Here is a 25,970-nt window from a genome sequence, read left to right as displayed (position 1 = left end):
AAACATCAGTGAACACCAGTTTTCTGAGTACCGGTTTTCACCTCCTTATGTAAGTTTATTCCTAGGTATTTTATTCTTTTGGGTGCAGTGGTAAATGGGACTGTTTCCTTAATTTCTCTTTCTGATAGTTCGTTGTTAGTGTATATCTTTTCTGGTATGTTCTGCTCTTTTTCATTGATGGTTGTTCTGCAAATAGTTAGGAGTTTTGGAGTTCTCATGAGAGTTGGTGAACTTAGGGTTTCTTCTCTGCCATCTTGGCTGATCTCCTTATCATCTTTTTTTCCCAACTATAAAGCTATGCATGTTTATTGTAATATATAAAATGATAAAAAAATACATTTTGAAAATACAGAAAATTACAAGAAGGGAAAAAATATCACCCATAATTTTACCATCTCTATAAGCAGTATTGCCATTCAGTGCATATATTCCTAGTTATTTTTCTAGATTCACTTATGTTGTTGACTTTTATATTGTTAGATGCTCTCCTACTATAACTTGGGTACTTCAGAGATGTAAAAACATGGGTCTGTGTATTTTGCAACTGAGCACTAAGTCTGTTGAATATGTTCAGCCTTGTTTATAAAGTATGAACTGATGATTCTGTGGGGCAAAAGTCAGTAGTGAAGCTCACTCTGGGGATAACTGGACAGCAAATTCAGAACATGCAAGCATTTTTCTATATTTTATTTTAATTTGGCTCTTATTAGCATCTCTTTGCTTACAAATGGCTTTATTAGAAAACAGTTTGAAATAAATAAATTTTAAATTCATTCTTTTTTATTTTTGCAAATTACACAAACTATTTCCTGTTGTCATCTTATTTAAGTAGAAAAGGCCAAATCCTATTTCTTTTTTCTTGGATACAAGTGAGTAAGCCTCACTTAATGACACACCCCTGAGAAATGATTTGCAATAAATAACAGCTCAGAGGAACTAAAAAGCCCCAAGTAGAATTCAGAAAACAACTCTGTTGTCTTGTGCTAAACAACAAAATTTGCATGTTGTGAAAACACCAGAACTGGTGTTTATGTTCATGGCTCTCAGTCCTTAACTCATTTATTTGATCAATTTATTTTGTATTATGAAGCATTAAAAATAATTTATGTTTATATATCTGACAAGTTGTGATACAGACCATTGGTTCTCACCAAACATGGAGATATTTCCTACATCTCCCCTGCCCCAAGGCTTCTAGGTGTGGTCATGTGGTAAATTCTTGCAATGGAATATCAAATGGAGGGATGTAGGGCTGGGTCACTTCCACTAAAATGGTTAAGAATGAATGTTTCTCCCTCCACCCTTCTCTGTGTCTCTCCATAATCAGAAATTAAAAAACACATGGGTCTTGGAGTTCTAAGAGGAAGCAACCCAAGTCCCTGATTCACCACTTGAAGGAGAGTTGTGTTGCATAAAGTCGGATAAATATGAGTAAGAAATAAATCTTATTTTTGACAAACCACTGAATTAGAGGGGTTTATTTCTTATTGCAGCATGGTCTCGTTGCACATTTAGCCTTGTCTTATTGTTTTACAGGGGTTGAAGTGTGCATGTGAGAGTGTAGGTGGTAGCTGAGTAGCGAAAGGAACAGCCTGGGCCAGTTCTCAGTTTATTCTCAGCCTCTCAGCTCCACATTCACTCCCTCCTAGCTGCTCCACCATAATGACCTGGACTCCAAGCATTTCTCCTCTACTATGAGCATGATGTCCAGCTTTGTCAGTATAGGGTGCTGAGGGACATTGAAAGGGGCCTCTCTTCCTGTTCTGGAATGCTGCCTTTTTGCTCCTGCTGTAACAATCCATCAGTGTGTGTGTGTGTGTGTGTGTGTGTGTGTGTGTGTGTGTGTTCACATCCAGTGTCATTCTGCGCCAACTGCACATTCAGAGTGTACAGTCCCTCAGCCATCTTGCAACCCAGCTGGGTCACAGTGACCACTGCCAGAGTCAGGCCTGTTGCTGGCAACAGCATGCCAGTGTCTCCCTCTGAGCCCCTGCGCATCAGCCTCAGCTCTCCTGGGCTGGGAGGGTTGTTTCCTCCAGCCCTCCCAATACAACCACATTGCTCGCAGGCCACATGCCACTGCCAGCAGTCAGGCTCCTAACAGCTAAAACTTTCTCCATGCCTGCCTACCCACAGATGTGCAGATCTGTCTGCCTGTACCCAGACGGCTGTTTCCTGCTTTCCTGGTAACTCTGGACCAGTTCTGGCCTGGACAACTCAGCAAACTTGCCTGCCATCCAGTAGATTATAACCACTGTTATTCCAATGAGGTCTGAACCCTGGCTTTGGGGAGGGGGCCCCTTCTAAATTGTCCTTCCTTATGTGATCTTATCTACATATATATATTATATATATATATTATATTATATATTATATAATTTATATTTTAACATTTTAAACATTTATATTTATATAAATGTTTATATATATTTATATATATTTAAACATTTTAAACATTTATATATATTATATATATATTATATATAATTTATATTATATATTATATAATTTATATTTTAACATTTTAAACATTTATATTTATATTTTAAAGGAGCACAATAGTTAAAAATATTTGAGAAATAATGAACCTAAAGAGAATAGATGAATGAATGAACGAATGAATGAATGAGGTGACTGGTAAGAAAAAACTAAACTGGGCATATCTGAGAAGAGTTGGCCTATGTAACCAAGAAGAATTATAAGCAGCAAGTTTATAGCAGGAGAAGATGAAAATTTAAGTTTCTTTACGTGAGTTTTTTTCTAGAGTTTGTCCAAGGAAAGTTAAAACAACAAACTATCTTACTAAAATTAGGAAAGGAGCTACAATTGAGTAGGAAATGCAACCAGCATATAAAGCTTTTTCTCTGGACCTTTGCACCGCCTTAAATATATATATCAGGTCTAGAGTCACGAGCACTATTCAAGATCAATTTTCAGCACTAAATTTGGTTTACCTACAGCAGAAAATATACCAGGAATGTATTCAATAGTTTGCAAACTCCCTTCCCAGATGGGTCTACCTCTATGAATCTCTAAGAAGGATTAATCCCATATCAGAGACAGATTTTCTTGTTCATTTAGGAAATGCCAACATGTCTGGTATCAAAAATAAGTTATCATAGGGAAACTAGGCTCAGAGATGCAGCTAAATCAACAGTAAAGAAGGATATTTTCTTTTGTTATATTTTAATTTCACTCTCAATCACTAGGTAGGCTGTGCTGTTGTTTAGAAATTTTCAAATTTCAAACATGAGATTAAAATATTTTAATTTTAAAACACTTATAATGTAAGATAAATGTTAGTTAACCTCTAATGTCTTTACTAGGATGCATTAGTCTATATAATTACAAAAGTGAAAATTAATAGGAATTCCTTTTGTAAAAATATCTGGATTTTCCATATTCCACTAAATTGGGTACAACATTTTCCTGTTCAGAAATTTTACCCATACACATGCAGAGGACTGCATTTCTGCCGAGTCAGGTTAGATAAATCATTGTCTTTGTTCAATCTTTCTTCTTAATAATACACAGTGGAACTATAGATTACATGCAGTCATTTTTAATTTCCAGTTTTTCACTCTCATATTTTTCACATACCAATCATTATTTTTCTTACCATTGATTTTTCTTCCTTGCACCACATGAATCATTTTAATTTTCCTGATGTTAATATTCAGTGTTTAAGGATTTTAGCAAAATTTTACATATTCACATCGATAACAAAAATAACCTCAGATCTTCCCTGTCCCTATATCCATATTTTTTTGTAATGTGACTTTGTAACATTTCCCATTAACAGGAAGAGTTCATTTCTCTGCCACTGAGTCTAGATTGAAATTTTGATGCGCTTTGGACAGTAACATGTCATTATGCCAGTTCTGAGTCAAAGCCTCTGGAGGTCTTGTTCACTTTTACTCTTTTTCAACTGCCATTTCAACAAGCCCAGGCTTGTGTGTTCTGTGATGGGAGAGAAAGTGGAGCGAAGATGTGCCATCCCAGCGAAGCCATCGTAGACCAGCTCGCCTCCAGCCAACTTGAGAGTTGACTGCAGTCACATGAGTGAGCCCCGCTGAGATCAGAAGAACCAGAAGGCTGAGCACAGCTCAAATTGCTGGCAAACAGAATATAAGCTAAATGAATAGCTTTTCTTTTAAGCCACTAAGTTTTGGGGTGGTTTGGTATGCAGCAAGAGCTAACTGATACATTTATCCTATACTTTCACCATTTTATCTGTTAGAATTCAGATTCTCCCTCACAATGATATTCATTCACATTAGAACTCACATTCTGATTTGGACGGCCAAAAATACATTAATATTTTGGAACAAATGTAGGCAACTATACATAAATTCCTGGGTGGTATCATAAATATCTATGCTGGGCTTCCTGGTGGCACAGTGGTTGAGAGTCCGCCTGCCGATTCAGGGGACACGGATTCGTGCCCCGGTCCGGTAAGATCCCACATGCCGCGGAGCGGCTGGGCTTGTGAGCCATGGCTGCTGAGCCTGCGCGTCCGGAGCCTGTGCTCCGCAACGGGAGAGGCCACAACAGTGAGAGGCCCGCATACCGCAAATAAATAAATAAATAAATAAATAAATATCTATGCTGCTTGCTTGCTTTTTCATGAAGACACATACATCAGATAGCTTTAGAGGATGTTCTGTTTAAAACAGTAAAAATAAAATGTAGCCCCTGCTAGAGACTACACTAAACACTTTATAAGCTGTGTCTCAATTTTACCTTATAGCCTCCCACAAGATAAAATGAATACCATCGCTGTGTGGGTTTTTTTCTTCAAATAAGAGAATTGAGTCTTGGAGAATTTAAATAATTTTCCCAAAGTCTACCCAAGGCGTAGAAATGAGATTAAATGAACAATCTCTGACTCTAAATCCTGAGTGATTAACCATAAAGTATGTTGTCTACAATGTTCCAGAAATGTAAAGAAGGGACAGCCTTTGATATGATTTCAAAGCGTTTCCCATTCAACCAAATTCAGCTGGAGAAATTAAATGTGAAAAAGCAGGTAAAGTTCATGTTCCTATATTGCAACCTAAAGAAATTTACTAGTTCTCAATCAACTCAATAAGTTAGCAACCCACCTGTTTAACCCACTGTTGTTATGTCACTGTAATATACATAAATTCAAGTGAAGACAAAATGTTGGTGGATAGAACAATCAATCTTACTAACTTGCTCTTCCAAAGCTAATGGGTTTACAGTGGCATCACATGAAAGTGCAAGGTGCAAATTCATGTCATGTAAGAGTAAAAACAAGCAGCAGAGAAACTAAGCGCAAAGTTACGTTTACAAATTAATAAGCTGTCACTTATGTTGTTGCACAATCCTACATCTATAGTTTCATCAACCAAAACATTCTAAAAATTGAAAAAAAAAACTTGATAACATACAATGAGTGTATACAATTTGTATACAGTGAGTGTATACTCATTGAGCAAGAAAATCTAGACTGAAGTGATGTAAAAATATTTATAGTCTCTGTTTATATTTCGTAGTATGATTATTCATACATTTTACTGAAGAAATTTTTTGACTATGTGGTTTTGCCTCAGTCCCTGCTGAAAGTGCTATGTGATTTAGAATATATGCTGTGTGCAAAACTTCTAAAGTTCAAAAAGTCTTAATTGTAAAATAATCTGAATACAAGAACTTTAGATAAGTGATTGTAAACTCAAAACATGATTTGAGCCTGAAATTCGGCCAATAAGTCTTTATTCCTCATGTTTATAATGGATTTAATCAGTCATTTCCATTTTAGTCTGAATGAGTAATCAAATACTTTTTAGGGAGCATATTTTGATAAGAAGAGGGGGAAAAAAAGAAGAATCTGAAGTCTTTTTTTTTTTTACTTCCTCCATAGTTGGTTTTTAAAACAGAAATACATCAACACAGAAAAAATAAAATATGACTTCTGAATAGAATCTCAATGTTATAAATCCTCATAATGTAAAAGAAAAATTGTTCACATAACAGAAATTGGGAGGTGGTTAGTAGATATAGAGAGGAGAGCAGGAACACAAATATTTCTCATGGTGGGGACTAAGGAGATACTGTCTAAGGTTGATGGAAGAGGGCATTGAAAATTTTGTGTATTATTCAAAGTTTAAAAGCAAAAAGAAGAAGTAAATGATAATAAAATTATCGACTTTGGGAGTTAGGGATGAGGGAAAATTAAGAGTGATGCAAATAAACGGAAGTTCTATCTTTCAACATGAGAAGTAAACAGATATGACTAAATTTGATAAATGATGAAATATATATCATTTAGAAATAAAAAGCTTACTATGAGAAGAAAGCAAAGCAGAACTGGTTCCAAATGGGTTGCTTCTGGGGAATAAAAGGAGGACCGAGGGGTAGATCAGAGGCTAATTTTAATGATTGTGGTACCATTTTAAAAATAAAAAGTAAATAAAGCAAAACTGTGGTAGTGCTAGTTGATTAAAATAAAAGAGTCACTAGAAAATAAGTGAGTGGTGGTCACTTTAAATAGGGTGGTCTGAGAGTGACTTATGAGAGGGGGTAGCCAAGAGAAAATCTGGAGTAAATGTGCTCCAGGCAGACAGAGCTCCCTATCCAGAGGTGCTCAGGGGGAGTGAGCTTGGCATGTTGGAGGAAGAGACAGGAGGCCTTAGTGAGCCAAGGGAAGCACCACGCTAGGGAACAGGGAGGTGTGCAGCAGCCAGATGGTGCAGACCTTATGGCTCATGGCATGAAGTTTGGGTCACATTCTAATTAACATGGGAAGCTGTCAAAGGGGTTTAAGTAGTGGAGAGATAGGCTCTACTTCAGATTTAGAGAGACAGTAGTAGCTGCTCTGCTAGAAGTAGACAACAGGGGGTAAGCATGGACTTACCCCCTGGTAAGGCAGGGGGACTGGCTAGGATGTTCCTGCCAAGGGTCAGGGAGAGAAAATGATGAGTTGGTGACCATTGTTTAAGGTTTGAGACATCCTTTTGGAAGTAAATCAAACAAGGCTTACTCATAGGTTAGATGTAGAAAGTGAAGACAAAACAGTGGGGACTCCAAGCAATGGGATGAATAGTAGTGATTTTAACCATCTTGATTGGGGTCACAGATGTTTTTGGAGCAGAAACCCAGAGTCTTTTTTGTGCACGATCAGTCTGAGATGTCCATTAAGAACTCAAATGAAGATACTACACAGGAAGTTTGATATATGAATCTTGAGTTAGGGACCGGGTTAAACTGCTGATATAAACTTAGTAATCATCAGCATACAGGTGGTCCTTAAAGCCAGGAGGGGCTCACCTTAGGAAAAAGGGTACATAATAAAAATAGCTAGTGTTCATTACATGCTTACCGTATGTCTAAGACTCAGCTAAGTTGTTTTTACATGCTATGCTGGGCAGTCCCCAAGGCCACCCCAGCTTTTATGATTTGCTAGGAGGACTCACAGAGCTCAGCATATGGTCATAATCACAGCCGTGATTTGTTACATCAGAAGGATACAAAGCAAGATCAGGAAAAGGAAAAGGCACCTGGGGTGAAGTCTAAGGGAAACCAGGTCCTCTCTGTGGAGTCACACAGGACGTGCTTCCTTACTCCAGCCATGAGTGTGGTAACCCCTGTGAAATATCGTCAAACAGCGAAGGTTATGAAAGGCTCAGTGCCCGGGATTTTTATTAGGGGCAGATCACGTAGGCAGCCTATGCCTGGCACTTGCCAAAATTCCAGACTCCAAGAGGGAAAGCTGGTGTTCAGCAGAAACCATATTGTTTTCATGAGCAGCTTAGGTGCAGTGAGGGCACCCTTATCAGTTAGGTGGTTAGGAACCCTCCTGAAATCCAAGTCCCCAAAGGCCAGCCCAAGGCCAACCTCATCAGAAGCCTTTCTAAAGATAAGCAGCCAACACTGCTCTGTTGACTCTTTTCTGCACAAGTCTTAAATTATTTGACTCCAACCACCTTCTGAGATAAGTCCTATTACTATCTTTGTTTCACAGATGAGGCAACAGGAGGAGAAAGCTCTGTCAGCTAACAGGTGAAGAGTTTGGGAATTGAAACCTGGCAGTTTGGTGCCTGTGAGAGAGCTCTTGGGTACTTTGCAAAGGAGCCTCTTGCAATAGAGAACAGAAAACACCAGGGGAGAAGGGTTGAAGGGCTGAGCCTTGGATGCACCGACAGTTAGAGGTCCAATGGACAACGGGGCAAGACCAACCAATGAAATGGGCAGAAAGCCAGGAGGCCATGCAGTCTGTCTCAGGACTGAAATGAGTTATTTGGAATCAGCACATCGGAGGGGTGCAAAGATTGTTGCTGACAAGTTAAGTACATGAATTAACTTTAATTTTCCAGCTTTGTCTCCTACCGCAATGTCAAATACTCTACCTCTGACCACAGGGGCCAGATGCTTTTCCACAGGCATTACCATTGCTATCGAAGCTGCTATTCCTTTACACACATTCTCCCTATTATCTGAAATGCTATTCCACTGTTTCCTAGGTAGCACTTTCTAGTCATCTTTCAAGAGCTGTACCTAATAGTCCTTTCTTTGTAGAATATTGTTGCCTCTCCTAAACAGAGTCATCTACTTTATCCTCAGAGTTCTTTTCTTCATACTTCTAAGACAAATCTATTCTTATTAAATTCATTTTATTTGATTACTTTTCAGCACCCTTCTCTAGCCTGCACCTGCACCTTATTCATATCTATACTGTCAGCATCTAGGGTAGTGTTAGAACATAGCAGATGCTCAAGAAATATGAGAGGGAGGAAGGAAGGAAGGAAGAAAAGAAGGAAGGGAGGAAAGAAGGAAAGGAAGTGGGGAGAGCAAGGGAAGAGGAAGGAAGATAGACTGAGGGAGTTCCACTGAGGAGCAGAAAAGCTAAACAGGGAGATCAGCTGGGTGCCTTGTGACCACCTGGGGTGGGGGGATAGGGAGGGTGGGAGGGAGGGAGATGCAAGAGGGAAGAGATATGGGGATATATGTATAGCTGATTCACTTTGTTGTAAAGCAGAAACTAACACACCATTGTAAAGCAGTTATACTCCAATAAAGATGTTTAAAAAAAAAAAAGCTAAACAGAAGAAGTGTTTGGGGTGAATGTATATAATATTTCCTGAAACTCAAGCACCTGAGATTGAATTGGAAATATTTTATTTTATTTTATTATTATTTGGCGGCACCATGCAGCCTGTGGGATTTTAGTTCCCCAACCAGAGATGGAACCCGGGCCCTTGGCAGTGGGAGTGCAGAGTCTTAACCACTGGACCGCCAGGGAATTCCCTGGAAATACTTAAATTCTAATAATGTGTGTATTGAATTTGCATTTGCTTAACTGGTGTTATGCAAACACATCTATAAAACTTACTTTCCATGCATACATAAGTACCTGAGAGATATAGATTGAAATGTCCTAGGCACTGTTTTTTTCTTCCTTCCACCAAAGTCTTTCTTGGACTAGCTAAAATGCAAAATTTCATGAGAGGAGAACAAGAGGAACATTTTAAAGGGAAGTTTATTTCCTAGTGTAAATGAATTTATCAGGACTTTTCCCAGGGACACATTTTTTCTTTCAGGAGAAGGAGGAAAAAATATGGGGATATGGGGACTCTAAGACAGGTAGCCATAAAGGAAAAAAATTATCCAGAACTAAGAGGCTAAGAGATCAGGGAAATCAAATTGTGTGCTTCACACAATATCTCGTCTTCTGAAATACAACCAGAAAAACTCCTATATGGAGATACAAAGGGGATCTTGTTTCCAAAGGGGTTTAGAGATTGGTAGAGGAAATGCCAGTCATACATGGTACTTAACCACGTGGGACAGGGGATATGGGACACAGGCTCACTCTAGGCATGGACCAGCTATGAGGGCTGACTGCAGGCCATATTCTACTCCTGCTATGTGTTCAAGAATATTCCTCAGACTGGGGTGCATGAGACAACATGGAAAGTTGGCAGGACCATCTGACCATAGCTCCACAGTTCTCCCCTACTCACAGATGTTTCCTGCCTTCCCCATGAAGTGCAGCCTCCTCTGAGGCCTCTGGGTTTTCTTGTAAATGCATCTGCAGTAGCCAGATCCTGTTTCAAAGTTTGTTTCAGGCTAGCCAGCATTAAAAGGAGAGTCATGAAGGGTTTATTAGAGGAAACACTGAACACAGTGAACTGAATCTATGTCTTTATGTCCCCTTTTTTAGCCACTCCATTTTTATTATGGATAAACTGATTTTCAACCTAACTGACTTTTTATTCAAGAAACAGAAAAAGAAAGGAAAGAGAGAGAAGTGAGTTTTGCATCCTATACAATTCTTTCTTAAATGAGTTGAGATTTGATAGATGTTAAAAAATGCATTTACAGAAATTAATAGCATTTTAGGTGCAAGTACTGGGGAGTGTAGTGTATGTGTGTGTGTGTGAGCGTGTGTGTATGTTTCTCGAGGAGGTTGCCTAACTGCTTCTGCTCACTCTGAGCAACTAAACCATAATTCTAACAGTGTAGGTGTTCATATTCACAGCATCTTTAAATAAGGACAAAATGTGCTGTTGGAAGTGATTGCAACCACACTCTGTAAAGAGATCCACACTCAAGTGATAGTCCGTGAAGCCCATCCCTGCTTCAAAGCTTCTGCAGTTGCTCCTGCTTCCTGCTGAATCATTTTGCTGCACATCTCAGAGCTCACCTCTCTCACCATTGAGGTCTGAGCTCAGGAGGCTTTCCCCAACCACACGGGCCATGCGCCCACGCTCCCACCTTATCATCCTATCTGATTTCTTCTATCCTCTGTGGAGTGTCTAACACAATCCAAAACAATATGATGGACTGATTGATTGATTGACTCTATTGGAGAATGTAAGCTGAGAGTTGGAGCTTTCTTTTCATTCTACCCCCAGATTATCAGAACAGTTTCTGGCACTTTGGAAGCACTAACAAGGTATTTGATGTGAAAGTCAGAATGATTTCTAAAGCCTGTAGAATGGATTGTGATGTTGTCTCCTCTAACTCCTCAATAAGAAACTCTTCATGAGCCTTAACCATTTTGCTAAGTAAACAGTCTGTGTTTGTCACATGGGAATCATCTGTGTCTAGCACTTCCTATTGCCTCTGCATATTCTAGTTATTCTAGTGGGTTCTGAATGCCCTTTTCCTGCCCCAGGTTCCAACTAATTCTAAAGTGATATTTTTATCATGTTTATTAAGTCTTCTTAAAGTCTGAAAACAGTGGAGTTATAACTCAGTTTCTCTCACTGAAGGATCTTGTCTGCTTTATCTGTATGCTTTCTCATTGAGACTAGTTTTAAAATTCTTTCCTGGGGAAGAGTTTCATTTGGTTTTAGTCAAACTGAAATTTTACACTTGCAAAGCTGTCTTTCATCCTTTTCCTTTGGAATAATAGCTTAGGATGTGATTGGTTAATCATTTTGTGTATAATCATACTGATTACACATGCATGTGAAAAAAACCCCTGAATCCGACCGACATTGCAGCCTATTAGCTCATGGACTGACTCTCCCCCGAGATTTGTGTCTGGTCCATCTAGTGTTGACCAGTAAGATATTTAAATTTCAGCTATTAGCCAGCCTTTGAAAATGGAGAACTTGCACATGAAATGTGACATTCCAAACTTCTCTTGAAAATCTAAGGATCTGGGGAAAAATAATCATCTGGACAATAATCTTCTTGGACTACTAGCACCTTCCTTTTTTAGGTGGGTCATGAAGCCTCTAGCTGCCCAAATCCTCAACCCTCCCTGTTGCTGTTCCAAACTAAACCAGAACCTGTTCCTTTTTTCATCAGAAGTCTATATTCTTTTAGTTATTTTGACTGCTTGAGAATTGAAAGATCTAAATGTCTGTTCATGTTCTAAAAATTTCAGTGAAGCTAGTATACTTCTTTATTTTAAAAAGGCAACCACATATCGCTTCTCGGCCTTTTGGCTAAGATCAAGTGTAAAAAGGCAACCACAACTCAACAGTAAATATTAGTTATATATTCATTGTAGTCTTCATAAGCAAGCAATTTAGAAAAAAATATGTGGGATAGCTTGGCCTCTGTAGAAGACTACCCCTGCAGGGGAAAATATTCTCATTACTAGGCACAGGAATAGTTTTTCTGGAATTACAAAGTCAGAGTTATGTTGAATAAAGGAATATCCTCACCTTTAATAGGAGTTAAAGGAGTAGAATGTTTTCTCTCAATAGATTCAAAGCTTCGTCTGTTAAAGGAGACAGAACTGCGTTTGAATTCTGACTTTTTCTTTATCTTCTGTGAATCATTGGCAAGTCTGTGAATATCAGATCTTTTAACTGTGGGATGAAAGGACTATAGGCACCACCATGAGGGGCAATAAGGAAGAAATGGTAATATACATAAAGTGGTTAGTCTTTTATCCAGCCAAAACAGGCTGCCCTATGTGTTTTAATCTTCACCACATCATCAATTCTTTAACCCCATGCTCTTTAGAAGGCGTGTAAGCTGACAACAAGATAAAGATGGAATGCAAGAAAGCCACGGTTATGTGTTCAAACCTTTTCATCTAAAGACAAAGGGTATATATTTTTAACATCTTTATTGGAGTATAATTGCTTTACAATGGTGTGTTAGTTTCTGCTGTACAGCAAAGTGAATCAGCTATACGTATATATATGTCCCCATATCCCCTCCCTCTTGCATCTCCCCCCCACCCTCCCTATCCCACCCCTCTAGGTGGTCACAAAGCACTGAGCTGATCTCCCTGTGCTATGTGGCTGCTTCCCACTAGCTATCTATTTTACATTTGGTAGTGTATATATGTCCATACAAAGGATAATATAAATACTAAAATATAAATGCTTACAGACATTTATATAAAATATATACCAAATATATATACCAAGGTAAATAATTGCCTATGGTTCTCAGATTTCTGGATTTCATGAGGCAGAAAATTTTAAATATAAAATTTAAAAAAAACACAGAACTTTTTTTTCCCTGAGTAAGCAAACAAACAGCAAAAGAAAAAAGTTGCAATTTATTATTATTACCAACATTTTATGTAAGAAAGGACATTTAATTCTCCTCAGAAAGGGTAAGAAGGACAAAATTTCAGAATGAATGACAGCTCTTTAAACTGAATCAATGTAACCTAATGAAAAACTCACCAGATTACTCTTATTATTCTTATTTTTCCATAGACTATAAAAGTGTCCCTGAACCAAAGACCTAGATCAGCATTTGAAAACCATTTGTGTAGACTCCACTTAAAGTTTAAAGTTCTTGTTTCAGTGCCTAAGCTTTACTGTCACGTATTTAAATTATAGTATCTGCAAAAGTAAACCTGACCTAATTAGATGACTTTGTTCCTCAAACTATCACACAAACCTCCAGCACTGGGATTAACCAAGTGCTTATAAGTTTCTGTGTTTGATGGGTTGATTGGGGGGAAGGAAAGAGACAGGTTGAATGTCTTCCCTTCCAAATCCCTTTTCCATCCATCCATCCTCTGTCAACAAGTTTGTGGAGGGAGTGAAGGGAGTAATGGCAGAGACAGCTAGCTTCTTCCCAATATCTTTTCCCATTCCTCCTTAGGAACAGAACTCTGATTCTGTTGAAGTTGGCAATGTGCGCAGCTAAACCTCCTTCATTAATCAAGTTCCCTTGCAGACAGTGGTGGCTAGGTGACACCATTCTGACCAATGAGCTACTGTAGAAATTGGTGGTGAGGCTTGAGCAAAACACTCTTTAAAGCAGGGGCTTTCTTAGCTGCCCCCTTTTTCCCCATGGAAAAAACAAAACACTATGGCCAGATCTGCTACTGGCAACAAAACTCAATTCGTAACTTATGCAAATATAATAAATAGAAAAAGGAAGAAATACTCTTTCCTCAGTAACAGAATAGAAGAACATGGTAATAGGAAGAACATACTACTCTACATCTTAGTGACTGATGAACCACTACATATGTATCGTAATAAGTCAGCCTGTTTCCTTGGGAATTTAAAAGTAGAACGTGGATAACCTCATTATTCGTCATTACGTATATAATAGTAGACAAAAAAGCATGTATAACATGTTATGAGTTGAACTGTGTTCCCCCAAAAGATATGTTGAAGTTCTAACTTCCAGTACCTCGTGATGTGACCTTATTTGGAATCACAATCATTGAACATATAATTAGTTAAATTAAGATGAGGTCATTCTGCAGCCAAGTGACTGGTGTCCTTTTAAGAAGTGGCAAGAGAGACACACAGGAGGAGAATGCCATGTGACAATGGAAGCAGAGATTGGAGTGCTGTAATTGCAAAAGCTAAAGAACATCAGGGATGGCTGTCCACCATGAGAAGCTAGGAAGAAGAAGGGAGGATTTTGAATAATCAGAGGGAGCATGGCCCTGCCAACACCTGGATTTTGGACTTCTAGACTCCAAAATCATAAGAGAATAAATATCTGTAGATTTACCTCACCCAATTTGTGGCATTTTGTTACAGCAATCCTATGAATGAGTACTACGCAAACCAAGATACTTTTACTGAAGAACGTTAATGCACTTTAGGAGTTAAAAATCAAGATAATTGTACATCTTATTTGAAAAACTTTTTCTAATGATAGATTTTCTTATTTTTTCTATTAGATAATACAGAAACTTTTAAAGAAGAAAATAAATCTGTTTACAATACCACAAGTAACCAGTAACACTTTGTGGCATTTGCTTTCAATATTTTGTGTATGAAATTTGTGGGCGATATTTATATGTTTGTGTAGAATTATGCCTGTGTATTTATTGTGTGTACATGAGAGAAAGAGAAAGACATTGTGTGAATATTATATTTCTCCCGCCCTCTCCTCCCTCTCTCTTTCGTTTCTGTCTTCCACACATATTTGGGAACACTGAATGCCCAGGCACTCTCCTGGGTACTAGGGACACAGTGGTGAATATATCAGATAAAATTCCTCCTTTTATGTGTTTTACAATTTGGTTTATTATACAAAATAGCCTGGCATTTCCAAAACATTGTGTTAAAATGGAGCAGCGCAGACTGTCATGGAAGCACATCCGCTGGTACTAAGCATACGCTGGAGAGTTTGAGGAGGGCTTCCTGGAGGAGTTAGGTCTCAGCTGAGGACAGATGGAAGAACAGCAGCAGTTAGGAAGAGAAGAAGACCAGGGGTATTCCAAGCAGAAGGAGAGGCGGATGCAGAGACCTGGGCAACAGAGAACAGGACATGTTTGAAGATCAGAAAGAAGTTCAGTATTCCCAGATTATTAATAGAAGGGGAACACTGGCAAGAGATGCAGTATGCAAGGGCCAGACCATGAAGGACATTCTAAAGGCTATTTAGAAATTGGACTATCTTAATATAGAGAAAAACAGTGAGGAGTTTATGCAGATGAACTGAAATGATCAGATTTGCATTTTAGGAAGATCTGATTGGAAGCAATGTGGAAGATATACTGAAAAGGGTCAAGGTTACTGAAATGATCCATGAAAAAGATGATGGCAGCTCAAAACAGGGCTTGACAGTAAGGATTGGGACATTATCAAAAGGTAAAAGTGAGGACGTGGTACTTATTGGCATAACAAGCTTATTAACTAAAAAACAGTGATGAAGAGGACGTGACTAGGGCCTAGTGGGTAGACGGCAGTACTGGTCATGAGATAGCATCAGGGATATGGCAACAAAAGAAAGTTTGGGGTGAATGACATAAAAGAGATAATGAATACTTGACATTTTGAATTTAAGATGATTCTGAAACATCCATGTAGACAGACACTTGGGGAATATGTCTAATGCTCAGCAAAGAATTTTGAGCCAGAGACTTGCATTTCAGAGTTGTCAATGCATTTTTGATAATGTTGAAGCTTTGGGAATAGACAAGAGTGCCCATGAAAAATGTGCAGACTGAAAAGAAAGTGATTGACTGAGTTCTAAGAAACAACAGGATTTAAGGGGCAGGCAAAGTAAGCGTAACTTACACCAGAGACAGCAAAGCAGAAGCCAGAGTGGAGAAAGAACGAGGAGTGTGCAATGCCATGGATGTCAAGTGGAGATAGCATTTCATGAAGAAAATCAATACTCAGTTGTAGTGATTAAAACAATGCAGTTCAGGCATAAGAATAGGTAGATCAATGGAAATTACTAGGCTAAAATGCCTAAATATATGTGAGACTGCATTCTATGATAAAAGCAATGTTTAACTCAATAGATGCAGAGAAAGATTTAACAAAATTCAACACCCATTTATTATAAAAACCCTCCAGAAAGTAGCCATAGAGGGAACTTTCCTCAACATAATAAAGGTCATATATGACAAACCCACAGCCAACATCGTCCTCAATGGTGAAAAACTGAAAGCATTTCCACTAAGATCAGGAACAAGACAAGGTTGCCCACTCTCACCACTCTTATTCAACATAGTTTTGGAAGTTTTAGTCACAGCAATCAGAGAAGAAAAGGAAATAAAAGGAATCCAAATCGGAAAAGAAGAAGTAAAGCTGTCACTGTTTGCAGATGAAATGATACTATACACAGAGAATCCTAAAGATGCTACCAGAAAACTACTAAAGCTAATCAATGAATTTGGTAAAGTAGCAGGATACAAAATTAATGCACAGAAATCTCTGGCATTCCTATACACTAATGATGAAAAATCTGAAAATGAAATCAAGAAAACACTCCCATTTACCATTGCAACAAAAAGAGTAAAATATCTAGGAATAATCCTACCTAAGGAGACAAAAGACCTGTATGCAGAAAATTATAAGACACTGATGAAAGAAATTAAAGATGATACAAATAGATGGAGAGATATACCACGTTTTTGGATTGGAAGAATCAACATTGTGATAATGACTCTACTACCCAAAGCAATCTACAGATTGAATGCAATCCCTATCAAACTACTACTGGCATTTTTCACAGAACTAGAACAAAAATTTTCACAATTCGTATGGAAACACAAAAGACCCCGAACAGTCAAAGCAATCTTGAGAACGAAAAAGGTAGCTGGAGGAATCAGGCTCCCTGACTTCAGACTATACTACAAAGCTACAGTAATCAAGACAGTATGGTACTGGCACAAAAACAGAAATATACATCAATGGAACAGGATAGAAAGCCCAGAGATAAACCCATGCACATATGGTCACCTTAGCTTTGATAAAGAAGGCAGGAATGTACAATGGAGAAAGGACAGCCTCTTCAATAAGTGGTGCTGGGAAAACTGGACAGGTACATGTAAAAGTATGAGATTAGATCACTCCCTAACAGCATACACAAAAATAAACTCAAAATGGATTAAAGACCTAAATGTAAGGCCAGAAACTATCAAACTCTTAGAGGAAAACACAGGCAGAACACTCTATGACATAAATCACAGCAAGATCCTTTTTGACCCACCTCCTAGAGAAATGGAAATGAAAACAAAAATAAACAAATGGGACCTAATGAAACTTCAAAGCTTTTGCAGAACAAAGGAAACCATAAACAAGACCAAAAGACAACCCTCAGAATGGGAGAAAATATTTGCAAATGAAGCAACTGACAAAGGATTAATCTCCAAAATTTACAAGCAGCTCATGCAGCTCAATAACAAAAAAACAAACAACCCAATCCAAAAATAGGCAGAAGACCTAAATAGACATTTCTCCAAAGAAGATATACAGACTGCCAACAAACACATGAAAGAATGCTCAATATCATTAATCATTAGAGAAATGCAAATCAAAACTACAATGAGATATCATCTCACACCAGTCAGAATAGCCATCATCAAAAAATCTATAAACAATAAATGCTGCAGAGGGTGTGGAGAAAAGGGAACCCTCTTGCACTGCTGGTGAGAATGTGAATTGGTACAGCCACTATGGAGAACAGTATGGAGGTTCCTTAAAAAACTGCAAATAGAACTACCATATGACCCAGCAATCCCACTACTGGGCATATATGCTGAGAAAACCATAATTGAAAAAGAGTCATGTACTAAAATGTTCATTGCAGCTCTATTTACAATAGCCAGGAGATGGAAACAGCCTAAGTGTCCATCATCTGATGAATGGATAAAGAAGATGTGGCACATATATACAACGGAATATTAGCCATAAAACGAAATGAAATTGAGCTATTTGTAATGAGGTGGATGGACCTAGAGTCTGTCATACAGAGTGAAGTAAGTCAGAAAGAGAAAGACAAATACCGTATGCTAACACATATATATGGAATATAAGAAAAAAAGTGTCATGAAGAACCTAGGGGTAAGACAGGAATAAAGACACAGACCTACTAGAGAATGGACTTGAGGATATGGGGAGGGAGAAGGGTAAGCTGTGACAAAATGAGAGAGTGGCATGGACATATACACACTACCAAACGTAAAATAGATAGCTAGTGGGAAGCAGCCGCATAGCACAGGGTGATCAGCTCGGTGCTTTGTGACCACCTGGAGGAGTGGGATAGGGAAGGTGGGAGGGAGGGAGACGCAAAAGGGAAGAGATATGGGAACATATGTATATGTATAACTGATTCACTTTGTTATAAAGCAGAAACAAACACACACACACACACACACACACACACACACACACACACACAAAGCAACGTTTTAAATTAGTGGCAAAGAGATAGATTATTTAGTAAATGGTACTAGGTCAAGAACAAGTTGTATAGAAACATATATATAGGAAATGACCTTTTCTCCTTTCTTTATACCAGTAAAGTTTCTAAGTATACCAGAAATGTAAATAATTACAAAGTAAAGTTGTAAAAATACTTTAAAGTGATATAAATGATAGAGCGATACAGTGTTGGGACGGAGAAAGTCATTCTAAGCATGACATGAAGGCTAGAAATTATAAGGGAAATATTGATACATATAGGTGACCTACAAGCTTAAAACTTTTCCATAGAAAAAATGTCATAAAACGTAGATAAACAAAATATGGGGAAAAACTTGCAATACAATATATAGAAAAGGAATACTATCCCTCCTGTACACAAGACTCTAAAAAAAATTTTTTTAAATGTAGTAGTTAAATGCTTCCTTAGAAAAATATGTGGAAATGTGAGTATGCTACCCACAAAAGACAAGATATAAAAGGATAATGAATATATGAAATGTATTAAGAATCCCTAGTAATAAAGGAAATATTAATAAATGCAACAATAAAATAGCATTTATTGGCTATCAACTGGAAAAAGATTAAAGTAGATTGTCAAAAGCTAGTGCTAGGGGTGTAAATTAATTCAAATGTCCTCCCTTCTTATCAAGAGGCACACAACAAATGGGGTTTGGAGCCAAGCTGCCTGAGTTTGAATGCCAGCTTCACCTCTTTCTACTTGCGTGGCATCAGACAACTTAACCTCTTAATGCCTCGGTTTCTTCATCCATAAAAAAGGGTAATAATAATGATACCTACCTCATAGAGTTGTGAGCAGAAAAAGGCACTAATATATGTCAAGTACTTAGTGCTTAGCATAAAATAAGAACTAGTAGTAGTAGTGCTTATTAGTATTATCATTTTCTTTTCTTTCCTCAGCTTAAATTTTCTTGCCATTATTTTAACATGTCTCACATATTCAGAAATACCTTCAATGTTTCTGCTCCATTGCTCTTCTATCCTACCTTCTTGGGTTTCTGAGAAGTTTAATTGTCTATATTTCAATAGCATTCTATAAAAAAATTTATATAAACTTTATAAGCAAATTTTTAAAGGACTCAAAAACTAAATTTCAATATTCTGCCTATATAATTCAAACCATAACTGAGTTTAAGAATTTTCTTACTTTGAATTCCGTAGTATGGTAAATATAGGGTTTCCTAGGATACTACATTTTATAGACACTGAGGTCTGTTAATTTGAGTTCTTACTCCATATGAATCATTCCTCAAGAGTAATTTAGATACTTAGAATGAATACATGCTATTTCTGGAAGAGTTTCTAAAATATCCCCACCATGGTTCTTATATACAACAGGAATCTGACATCACTGATAATATTTATTCATTTAAAAAAATCTCTGGCGGGGGTGGTGGTGGGGTGATGAATTGGGAGATTGGGATTGACATATATACACTCATATGTATAAAATGGATAACTAATAAGAAACTGATGTCTACAAAGATAAATAAATTTAAAAAACAAAACAAAACAAATCAAAAACATCTCTTACAAAAGGGACTAACAAAATTCATGAAACCATTTTAAAGCAATATTTATTTAGTGATTTCCAGCTTATTGAGCCCTTATAAATATCCCACTGTTTGAATCTCACAACAATCTCGTAAGTAATCAAAACAGAATTGCTTAGTATCTCCATCTTACAAATGAGGATGGTAAGGCTAAGAGAGATTATGTGAATTGCCTAAGGTTGTACAGTAAGAAAAGTCTGGAACGGAAGTCTAAATTCCATTATATTTATTCCATCTATTCCTAGTCATTGTCAAATGTATGTTTTTGTTCCCATGGCTGTGGTTACCTTTGTAAGGATAAGAAGGGAAAGGGAGAGAGAGAGAGAAAGAAAAGACAGCAAGACAGAGCAGTGCTATATTGTTCCTTTTCTACATTATTTCATTATTGATCACACAGCACTGGAGCATCACTGCTTCCTGGCCATAAAATGCAAATAACATAGAATCTCTAATTTTAAAACATATTTATCATATTTATTGAGAACATGTTTGTCTTTTAGCAAATACAACTAATCCCAAAGTAAGAGCATTTTGATGGAATACTTCAGAGTACTCAGAGGTAAACTTGAAGGATCAAGTCCCCACTGCTAACACTCTCATCCTCCTCATAAGCCTATGATTCTTAACACATATTAAGAGTAGTTAATGATTCTCAAATATAGTCATTTTGGCCTCTTTAAGTGTAAAACTCACAAAGAAAAACTATTACACTTTAGGAATTTGTTTTACCTTCATATTTCTTTTAAAAAGAAGTGCCAGGCATGGTAAAGGCAGTATTGATGGAAAAGCCAAAGAACATCCTCACTCCAGAAGGTCACAGTGTAATGTTAGTCATCAGACAGGTGAATCTACAAAGGCAGTGGATGCATGCATAATAAAGGAACACAGTAGGAAAGTAAACAGGGCTAAGCCATCCCCTCCAACTCCTCTGATACACAGAGGAATTGGCAACAAAGTTCACTTACTACCGAGTATAACACTAATGCTAAAATCAAGCTAGAACTTTACCTAATTTTCTTCCTTCCTCAATTTCATAATTTTCACCCTATATATTTTTTAAAATTTATTTATTTATTTATTATTTTTGGCTGTTTGGGGTCTTCGTTGCTGTGCGTGGGCATCTCATTGTGTTGGCTTCTCTTGTTGTGGAGCACGGGCTCTAGGCATGTGGGCTTCAGTAGTTGTGGCACGTGGGCTCAGTAGTTTTGGCTTGCAGGCTCCAGAGCGCAGGCTCAGTAGTTGTGGTACACGGGTCTAGTTGCTCTGCAGCATGTGGGATCTTCCCGGACCAAGGATTGAACCAGTGTCCCCCGCGTTGGCAGGTGGATTCTCACTGTGTCACTAGGGAAGTCCTTCACCCTATATTTTAAAATTTATTCTCTTTCTTTCCTAGCACACATTTGCATATTAAGCTTCTAAGTAGATAATTGGTTAAGTCAAAATGTAGCTTTTTTTTTCAATATAAGTAATTTAGTGGCAAATTCAAACCAGTGCAGCAGAAGGTTAAAAAACAAAAAACACAACAGACATTACCTACCCACAATAGATGGTCATTCTCTACTTTCCAAAGAATGTATGTTGAAATCACTTAGTGACAAGAAAGACAAGTAAATTTCCCATGGCTGCCAAGCCTAGAGATGTCAATGGGATCTACAATAACACGGCCCCATGTATGTGGCTTTCTGAGTGAGAGCCATGTTTTTAAGGCTTCTGGTATCAGTTGGGCTAAATGCCTCCTACTAAGTGATTGTGGTTTAAATTCCAAAAGCATGGGAGCATAACATTACTCACTAAACATTTTTCACAGTCCTTTTTACTTCAGCTTGGTCATCTACCTATTCTTGAAAGTATGCATTCTTGCTTTCTAAAATTATCTTTTTAGCTTCACTTGAAATAAAGGTTGAGCAGTAATGAAGTAGTCAGGGCTGTTCACTAACCTTCATAGCTCGCTGAAGGACATCAGTAACAGAGGTATAGCTAAATGTAAGTAGGGGAAACGTGACTCTGTATGTGTGTGTGACTGTCTTTATTTTCTAGGTACTTTTTGACTGGAGCAGAACTGCAACATGTGAAGGAAATCAGGAAGACACCTAAGCACCTAGGAGATAATATATTGTGGCTGATGAGGTATTAAAAATCTAACCTGTCGGGCTTCCCTGGTGGCGCAGTGGTTGAGAGTCCGCCTGCCGATGCAGGGGACACGGGTTCGTGCCCCGGTTCGGGAGGATACCACATGCCGCATAGCGGCTGGGCCCGTGAGCCATGGCCGCTAAGCCTGCACATCTGGAGCCTGTGTTCTGCAACGGGAGAGGCCACAACAGTGAGAGGCCTGCGTACCGGAAAAAAAAAAAAAAATCTAACCTGTCTAACCAATGACAACCTACTGTCCTTTTTCCACTGACATTTTGCTGTGCAAAATTTCAGAGCAGTGGCTGAAGTACAGAAGCAGCTGCTTTGCCCCCACTCCCTTAGTTTTATCTTCTTGAAAATTAATAACTTGTCTTCCAAACTATTTCATCACCCCTTCCCCCTCTACTGAAAGTCACATCTCTAAATCCACATGATCCTCAAAAGTTCTTTTCCTTGCCTCAGGCTCAATTTTGTCTTGATGAAAATGTTCAAGTATGCCAAACAATGATCATGTAAGAACTTTCCAAATTCAAACATCAATCAAAAATTTCATAAGGCTTTACTCTGAAAAAATAAACAAATGTCAAGACATTTAATTTAGGATGCAATGAATGAACAATGCAATTAGTCTATTAAATTGTCAGACTATATATTATGATCATATATTTTACACAAAAAAACTATGTATCTAGGAACTTCCCTGGTAGTCCAATGGCAAAGAATCTGCCTTCCAACGCAGGGGACACAGCTTCGATCCCTTGTTGGGGAACTAACATCCCACATGTCACAGGGCAACTAAGCCTGTGCGCCACAACTACTGAGCTCGCATGCCTCAACAAGAGAGCCCGCATGCCGCAAACTACAATGCCCATGTGCTCTTGACCCCTGGCACCACAACTACAGAGCCCACGGGTCCTGGAGCCCACGTAACACAACTAGAGAGAAAACGCTCATGCCACAGCTAGAGAGAAGCCTGGCGCCGCAATGAAGACCCCAAGTGCCACAACTAAGACTCGACGCAGCAAAAAAAAAAATAATTAAATAAATATTTTAAAAAAGAATGTAAAAACTTTAAAAAAGACCTACATTACACTTAATTTAAAAAAAAAAAAAACTGTGGGAGAGGGGGAAGATGGCAGAAGAGTAAGACGCGGAGATCACCTTCCTCCCCACAGATACATCAGAAATACATCTACACGTGGAACAACTCCTACAGAACACCTACTGAATGCTGGCAGAAGACCTCAGACCTCCCAAAAGCCAAGAAACTCTCCACGTATGTGGGTAGGGCAAAAGAAAAAAGGGAAAACAGAGACAAAAGAATAGGGACGGGACCTGCACCAGTGGGAGGGAGCCGTGAAGGGGGAAAGGTTTCCACACACTAGAAGCCCCTTCGTGGGCAGAGACTGCGGGTGGCGGAGGTGGGGAGCTTCAAAGCTGCGGAGGAGAGTGCAGCAACAAGGGTGCGGAGAGCGAAGCAGAGAGATTCCCCCACAGAGGATCAGGGCCGACTGGCACTCACCAGCCTGAGGCTTGTCTGCTCACCCACCGGGGCAGCGGGGCTGGGATCTGAGGCTTGGGCTTCGGTCGGAGCGCCGGGAGAAGACTGGCGTTGCCAGCATGAACACAGCCTGAAGGGGTTAGTGCACCACAGCTAGCCAGGAGGGAGTCCGGGAAAAGGTCTGGAGCTGCCGAAGAGGCAAGAGCCTTTTTCTTCCCTCTTTGTTTCCTGGTGCGCGAGGAGAGGGGATTAGGAGCATTGCTTAAAGGAGCTCCAGAGATGGGCGTGAGCTGCGGCTAACAGCGTGGACACCAGGGACGGGCATGAGACGCTAAGGCCGCTGCCGCCACCACCAAGAAGCCTGTGTGCGAGCACAGGTCACTCTCCACACCCCTCTTCTGGGGAGCCTGTGCAGCCCGCCACTGCCAGCGTCCTGGGATCCAGGGACAACATCCCCGGGAGAACGCACGGCACGCCTCAGACTGCTGCAACGTCACGCTGGCCTCTGCCGCCGCAGGCTCGCCCTGCACTCCGTACCCCTCCCTCCCCCCGGCCTGAGTGAGCCAGAGCCCCCAAATCAGCGGCTCCTTTAACCCCGTCCTGTCTGAGCGAAGAACAGATGCCCTCCAGCAACCTAAATGCGGAGGCGGGGCCAAATCCAAAGTTGAACCCCAGGAGCTGCGCGAATAAAGAAGAGAAAGGGAAATCTCTCCCAGCAGCCTCAGGAGCAGCAGATTAAATCTCCACAATCAACTTGTACCCTGCATCTGTGCAATAGCTGAATAGACAACGAATCATCCAAAATTGAGGAGGTGGACTTTGAGAGCAAGATTTATGATTTTTTCCCCTTTTCCTCTTTTTGTGAGTGTGTATGTGTATGCTTCTGTGTGAGATTTTTGTCTGTATACCTTTGCTTTCGCCATTTGTCCTAGGGTTCAATCTGTCCTTTTTTTACTTAAAAATTTTTTTTTCTTAATAATTATTTTTTATTTTAATAACTTTATTTTATTTACCTTACTTTATTTTATTTTCCTTTATCCCCTTTCTTTCTTTCTTTCTCTTTCTTTCTCTCTTTCTTTCTCTTTCTTTCTCTCTCTCTCCCTTCCTTCCTTTTTCTCTTTCTTTCTTTCTTTCTTTCTTTCTCTCTCTCTCTTCCTTCCTTCCTTCCTTCCTTCCTTCCTTCCTTTCTTTCTTTCTACTTTTTCTCCCTTTTATTCTGAGCCGTGTGGATGAAAGGCTCTTGGTGCTCCAGCCAGGAGTCGGTGCTGTGCCTCTGAGGTGGGAGAGCCAACTTCAGGACATTGGTCCATAAGAGACCTCCCAGCTCCACGTAATATCAAATGGCAAAAATCTCCCAAAGATTTCCATCTCAACACCAGCACCCAGCTTCACTCAACGACGAGCAAACTACAGTGCTGGACACCCTATGCCAAACAACTAACAAGACAAGAACACAGCCCCATCCAGTAGCAGAGAGGCTGCCTAAAATCATAATAAGTCCACAGACCACCAGACGTGGACCTGCCCACCAGAAAGACAAGATCCAGCCTCATCCACCAAAACACAGGCACTAGTCCCTTACACCAGGAAACCTACACAACCCACTGAACCAACCTTACCAGCGGGGACAGACATCAAAAACAATGGGAGCTATGAACCTGCAGCCTGCAAAAAGGGGACCCCAAACACAATAAGATAAGCAAAATGAGAAGACAGAAAAACACACTGCAGATGGAGGAGCAAGATAAAAACCCACCAGACCTAACAAATGAAGAGGAAATAGGCAGTCTACCTGAAAAAGAATTCAGAATAATGATAGTAAACATGATCCAAAATCTTGGAAATAGAATAGAGAAAATGCAAGAAACATTTAACAAGGACCTAGAAGAACTAAAGATGAAACAAACAACGATGAACAACACAATAAATGAAATTAAAAATTCTCTAGAAGGAATCAATAACAGAATAACTGAGGCAGAGGAACGGATAAGTGACCTGGAAGATAAAATAGTGGAAATAACTACTGCAGAGCAGAATAAAGAAAAAAGAATGAAAAGAACTGAGGACAGTCTCAGAGACCTCTGGGACAACATTAAATGCACCAACATTCGAATTATAGGGGTTCCAGAAGAAGAAGAGGAAAAGAAAGGGACTGAGAAAACATTTGAAGAGATTATAGTTGAAAACTGC

General features: G+C 39.0%; 1 protein-coding gene and 1 pseudogene across 2 annotated transcripts in view; one reads left to right on the top strand and one right to left on the bottom strand.

The window, feature by feature from the left end:
• Positions 1–25,970, bottom strand: part of LOC109547760 (zinc finger MYM-type protein 6-like) — an 834,957-nt gene that overhangs the window by 198,387 nt on the left and 610,600 nt on the right. The gene's annotated exons all lie outside the window — the stretch shown is intronic.
• On the top strand, positions 11,902–12,067 carry LOC117312266 (U2 spliceosomal RNA; annotated as a pseudogene).

Source organism: Tursiops truncatus, chromosome 4 (assembly GCF_011762595.2).
Source record: "Tursiops truncatus isolate mTurTru1 chromosome 4, mTurTru1.mat.Y, whole genome shotgun sequence".
Taxonomy (NCBI): Eukaryota; Metazoa; Chordata; class Mammalia; order Artiodactyla; family Delphinidae; genus Tursiops; species Tursiops truncatus.
The sequence above is the reverse complement of the archived record's forward strand: the minus strand, read 5'-3'. Positions and strand labels throughout refer to the sequence as shown.